This window comes from Gracilinanus agilis, chromosome 4 (assembly GCF_016433145.1).
Source record: "Gracilinanus agilis isolate LMUSP501 chromosome 4, AgileGrace, whole genome shotgun sequence".
Classification (NCBI taxonomy): domain Eukaryota; kingdom Metazoa; phylum Chordata; class Mammalia; order Didelphimorphia; family Didelphidae; genus Gracilinanus; species Gracilinanus agilis.
This window is the reverse complement of record NC_058133.1, coordinates 310652430-310658900: the sequence shown is the minus strand read 5'-3', so window position 1 is coordinate 310658900 and position 6471 is coordinate 310652430. Positions and strand designations below refer to the sequence as shown.

The 6471-nt window shown below is 36.6% G+C and overlaps 1 pseudogene; it reads left to right on the top strand.

The window, feature by feature from the left end:
• Positions 1–5487: 5487 nt before the first annotated feature.
• LOC123248159 lies at positions 5488–5601 on the top strand (annotated as a pseudogene).
• The last annotated feature ends 870 nt before the right edge of the window (positions 5602–6471 follow it).

The window sequence follows — 6471 nt, the reverse complement described above, 5'->3', positions numbered from 1 at the left end:
TATCTTCATAAAGCCAGCAGATAATCCATGTTCACAAACCTTAAATAAAAGTTACCATAAAGCAGAAAATACTGGAAAGGGGAAGAGTCCCAGCATAATTGCAAAGCTTCACACATGCTGTTCTCTGAAAGCCACTTCCACTGTTAGCTAATTCAGACAAGGTGGAGAATGATTCTTCCACAAAAAGAGAGTTCTTCTTCCTTTTTAAAAAATATTTTATTTTCCCAATTACATATAACAACAAATTTCAACATATATTTTCTGAAATTATAGGATCCATATTGTTTTCCTCCCACCCCCTCTCCCAGAGATGATAAGCCATTTAATCAGGCTTATACATGTATTATCATGTAAAACATATTTTATATTGGTAACTGTTGTAAGAGAAGACTCAGATAAAACCAGATCCAAAGGGCCAGTTTTTCTGCTGCTTATTTTAGTTTTGTAGTGAATAATATCTTGTCCTTAAATGAGAGACTTTCTTACAATTGAGTCATTTATTATTTCTGTCATTTAATAAGCATTTATTAAACACTTGTAGTGTTCTAGATACTATGTTAGTACTTGGCATACAAAGACAAAAATAATAGATACTGAGTTCTCAAGGAACATTGGTTTATATTTCTAGAGCTAAAATGGATCTCGGAGGATCTTTAGTCCAACCTCTCAAAAGCCATATAGATAGTGTTAGAAGTAAAATTTGAACGAATGTTCTCTGACTCCAGACGGGGCGCTTATGAAATGATCGACTCTTTCAATCTTCATGAAGTCATCTGTGTTTGTCTACTGAGTCTAAATCATGGTATAAGGGAAATGAACCCTGGCTTTGGAGTCAGAGACCCTGCCTGAGCTTCCCACATAATACTGGACACTAATTTAACTTCTGAGGGTTTCCATTTTTTTTTTTTACCTAAAATATGGGGGATTGACTAAATGATCCAGAAAGGTCCTTCCAGCTCTAAATCTATGATTCAATGAATAGTATTTCTTGACTTTTTGGGGCCAGCTCCACTTGGACCCTGGCTCTTTAGTTCAGCTTAGGCAGGGGTGGGACTGGAGCTTGGAGAGGGGCCAGTATTTACACACAGCCCACAATTCCCTCAGCTCTGAAACAGTTGCTACCACTGGACACTGCCAGCTCAGCTGGCTTTTGAAGCTGTGTTGCCAGCAACGTGAGATATTGTCTCACTTGAGCGCGCTCTAGATTGAAGAGAGAATTCAAGGAAACAGCATGGATGGAAAAGCACTGGCCTGGAAGGGAGGAGAGCTAAGTCTGAGCTTTGCTTCTGGCCCTGACCGTGCAACCTTAGGCAACTCACCAAACCCGTCTGTCCCTCCATTTTCTTCATCTGTAAAGAAAGAGGATTGGACAAGACGACCTCAAAGGCCCCTCCGTGCTCTAATATTCTATGACAAGAGTGATTTGTTCATTTCCTCCTTCTCCTTAGGTCTCTTTTGGAAAGGGAACTTCTTAGCAAAGGGTAAAATTAGGCTAAATATCATCATCACATCAGCAGCCATTATTAACTTACTGAGGAAAACGTTTCATTTTTGTCTTTTTTTTATCTCCAGTGTTTAGCACAGTACCTGGCATATAGTAAGTCCTTAAAAATGTGTGTTAATTTATATTTTTGTTGTTCAATTGTTTAAGTCAGGTCCAACTCTTTATGACCTCATTTAGGGTTTTCTTGGCACAGATACCAGAGTGTTACCATTTCCTTCTCTAGCTGATTTTACAGATGAGAAAACTGAGGCAAACAGCTTTAAGTGACTTCCTCAGGATCAAACATCTAGGAAGCATCTGAGGCCAGATTTAAACTCAGGTCCTTCCAACTCCAGGCCTGATATCCAATATGACAGCTATCTGTACCTTGTATTTACTTCTCCTTTCATCTTTGAATCTCTAGTTCCCTTACTCCCATCCACATCCACTCCTCCCCATTCAATGTCATGCTGCCTCCTTGCTCAGACCTTATACATCCATAGACTTTGAGACTAGAAGGGACCTTGGACTTCATCTCATTCAGCCTCTTCTTTTTACTGATAAGGAGATTAAAGGACAAAGAAGTAAAATAATTTGCCCAAAGTTACACAGGAAACACATATTAAAAATAAGATTTGAATTCAGGTCCCCATTCTAAATTCAATGCTCTTTCTGTTACTGTATCACACTGCCATTCCCAATTTTTACACTCAGAATTAAAGACTGGATCTTCTCCCTAAAGAAAACTGAATGTTCCAAAATAGCATGATGTAGAAAGTGGTTTAAAATTAAGAATTCAGCTGCATGAATTAGATGATGTAGGACAAAAGAGTGCAGAGGAAGGAGTGAGTGCTCATGGTGGGCTAAAAAAGTCAGGAAAGGCTTCAGGGTGTTCTACTCCAATTGACAAAGACCAGTGGAGATGCTCAGAAATAAGGAACTGTGTGATGAACAATTGTACCAGGTGAAGGCAATGTTTAGCTGGAGCTACATAAAGAAATCTCCACTAACGTCTTATTTTGATACCTCACTGTGGAGGTGACACAATGCAACAAGACTATAATGCCAACAGAGCAAAAGCATTAGAAGGTTCTGACAAGTTGGAAAAAATCTGTAGACTATATTTATAATTTAATTGTCCATTCAGTGGTAAAAACTGTTCCAGGATCTGGACTGTCTTTTGCCTCTTTTTGTATCTCCAATGCTCAGCACAGTGCCTGACACATAGTAGGTACTTAATAAATGTTTATTGATTGATTGGAAGACCAAAATAGCCAGAGAGTGAAGGAATTTTAAACCATAGTAATTATTAAAGATCCCTTATGTCACAGAGGAATTGTAATCTTTGAGTATGGAGGAAATAACTCCGCTGATGGAATCTTAACTACATTAACTTAACAACTTAACTATATAAATAACTGCTTATGAAACCTTAAAGTATTGAAGCATGTATAAAGGAGAGAGCATTTCTCATGCCAGTGAATTACTTACTGATGCAATTTTGGTTTATTGGGGGTAGATTTAATTATTTGCAGACTGAGGATCAGACCAGGTAAGTTTTCTAAACTCCTTAAGGTCATGGTTGTTTCCCTAGGAAGTTTTCTCTGAAGAGGAGTTAATGAGGAAGACAACTGGATACAGTGGAAAGAGAATTAGGTATGGAATCAGAGAATTCAAATCCTACTTCTGATATGTAGTATATGTGTGACCTTGGGCAAGTCAATTAACTTCACTGGGCCTCAGGTTTCATCATCTATAAAATGAAGTCCTTGGAGTGTATAGTCTATGTCCTGAGCAATATGATGTGCTTACAGGGCAGCAAAACGTTGCTTTGTGTTTTTGGTCCAAGGTAAGTTGATTGATTTGGAATTTAAAGCAGGAGAAGAGAGAGTAGGCATTTAACAAATGACTTTTGATTAGGGCCACCCTCACCCTCTTGAGGATAGGTTTTCTGGGGATTGACTATAGTACTGAATGATTGGTTCTCACTATTATTAGGCAAATTATTGGAAATTAACACCTTTTGTACTGGTCAATTAAAGTTTTCATTAAAAATTCTGCCTTTTCTCCTTTCCCTCTTTTCCCCATTAGCACTTTTGTCCCAGAGTGATCCTGACCAGAAGTAGGGACTGGAGAGTGAATGTCCTTATTCCCCAAGAGCCATCTTGTGGCAGAGGCATATAATAATGGCAACCATATGGTGCTGGTTTGGTCTAAGAACCTGAGCAATGCTGTTGTTGAATATCCTAGGTTGGGGAAAGTGTCATGGCTTGGGCAGTATAGCCTCATGGTTTGCATTAAATAGTTTATGGATTGAGATTTGTGGGATTCGGACTTCTTTGGTGAGAGTACAAGATTATTCAAGGTGATACAGTGCTGGGAGGAGCAGTAGAGTACTAAAGACTTAATATGTAGGAGCAAGAAAACTGGACTTTGTGTTCCAGTCTTGCAGGGAGTTGTTCAGATAGTAAGAATTTGGTGCCTAAAAGTTCCAAGTGTGCTTTCTTTTTGGAAGCATACGAGTCCCCAGAGTAATATCAACCCTAATCAATTAATAACTAATCAACTAGCAAATATGTAAGGAGAATAAAAAACAATATTATCGTTTGTGGAGTATTTGACCAGCCTAATCTCAGTGCATTTGAAACACATTTCTATATGGAGTAAAAAAAAAATAAAATAAAAATGGAATATTGTTGAGATGTTATTTAGTGCTAATAGAAGCACTCAAAAAACTGCCATATATTTGGTAGCACAATGGATAGACTAATAGACTTGGATTAAAAAGATTTGAGTTGAAGTTCAGCCTCAGATACTTAATATGTGACCCCAGAAACATCACAACCTCTGTCTGCTTCAGTTTTCTCAACTGTAAAATGAGAATATCAGTAGCACCTATGCCCCAATATTATTGTGAGAATAAATGACAAAATCTCATAAAGTGCTTTGCACAGTGCCTAGCATATAAGTAGGTGATTAATAAATACTCATTTCTTTTCTTTTTTCATTCTTCCCTTCCTTTAATATATCTTAGTGTCTATATGATCTCTGTGTGGTTTTAAAAAAAACCAAAAGACTCAGCAAAATGTCATCGTTGACTGCCTAGGATCTCCAAATGTGTTTCCTGTCCGAGGGAATCCAAACTCTTAGAATAACATCTTAAATTCAAACATCTAAATAAGACAGAATATAAACTCTACATGATCAGGTACTATTTAATTTTGGCATCCTCAAATCATAATAAAACACCTGAAACATAGTAGGCATTTAATCAATGCTTTTTGATTGATTGATTGATTGATCATGATGAAAGGGACTCATTGGATAGTTAGAAGAGTGACCATCTGATAGTCTCAAAGTGTATATCCATGCTTGTGGGAGTACAAAACATAGAATGATCCTTTAGGCTTGGGGAGAGGGACTTTATAAATATAGTTCCCAGGGAAAACCTCAATTTTGGTTCCTTTTTATGGAGATTTCAACCATAAGATGGCACTGAGTCTGGAGGATCCTTGTGAAAAATGGGAATCAACAAAGATAAGGGAGAGTTTTATTGATTAATTAAGAGGACTATTAAAAGCCAACAAAATGGGTAAGCAGTGTCTTATATCTGGATTTTCTACTTATCTTGTTTCTTGTGACTTTATATAGTGGATTTCTTGGTGACAGGAGGCAAATTTACTGGTAAAAGTGAGACTATGACAGTAAAGTCATTTATATAAATCTGTGTATTTCTGATTTGTGGGAGTTGGCTGACTAATTAACTATCTGACCATTTCTAATAGAAGAAACTATCTAAAAGTAGAATGGGCCACCTCAGGAGAGAGGGGCTTCCCCTAACAAGAGTTCTCCAAAAAGAGTCTGTCTTATCACTTGTCAGATCTATAAGGTCCTTGAAAATGGAAATAATTTCATTCATTGTATTTGTATCCTCTGAATGTATCAGGGAACCCAGCAAAAACATAATAGGCATTCAATAAATGCTTCTTGATTTAATAATAGAGTGTTCACTTCAGCAGCAACATACTAAAATTGGAAATATACAGACAAGATTAGCACGACCTGTGTTCAAAGATGACATACAAATTCATGAAGATTTAGTGATAGAAGAGATTTTTATTCAGATGCTGGTCAGCCTGGATTGTCTCTAAGTTCTGAGATTTTATGATTCTCTAAAAGATTTTATTTTCCATTTGAATACAAATATAATAAAAGTGAATAGATAATTAACCACAATACCTCCATCCAGTCTAAAGATCATCAAGGAGGAGGAGACAAAGAAGGAAAAACAAGAGAAAGAAGAGGAAAAGGAGGAAAACAAGGAGGAGGAAAAGAGAAAGAGAAGGAAAAGAAGGAGAAGAACAAGATAGTTTATATTGTGCTTTAAAATTTGCAAAGCACTTTACAATTATATTATTTTATCCTTTAAACAACACCCTTGGAAGTATGTTCTATTATAATCCCTGTTCTACAGATAGAATTGAGGCATAGAAAAAAAGTAAGTAACTTGCCCAGGGTCATCCAGCTTATAAGCATCTCAAGTTGGATTTCAATTCAGATTTTTCTAACTCCAGGTCCAGTGTTCTATTTCAGTAATTGCAAATACTTTTGTTATTCTGTCTAAATTGAAATTTTTGTTATTTGATTTATGGCTCTTGCATGGCAAATGGATAGAGCGTGTCCTAAGTTTGGTACTTGAGTCATACTTAACAGAATCAGCATTGAAAAAAAAACAACCACAGAACCTAGGATACCTAAGATTTCTAAATAAGAAGAGAGAAAACATTTTATTAAGTACTTACTCTGTAGAGAGTATTATGCCAGGCCTGAGAGAGAGATAAAGAAATTAAGATAAGATGTCCTCTTCTCAGGGGACTTCTAATCTAGCAGAGAAACCTATAGTTCTAATTTATAATTCTAAATGACAAACCACATTCAAAAGTTAAAAAACAGAGTATACTGTGAGTTCCTAGGAAGAAATTTATTAC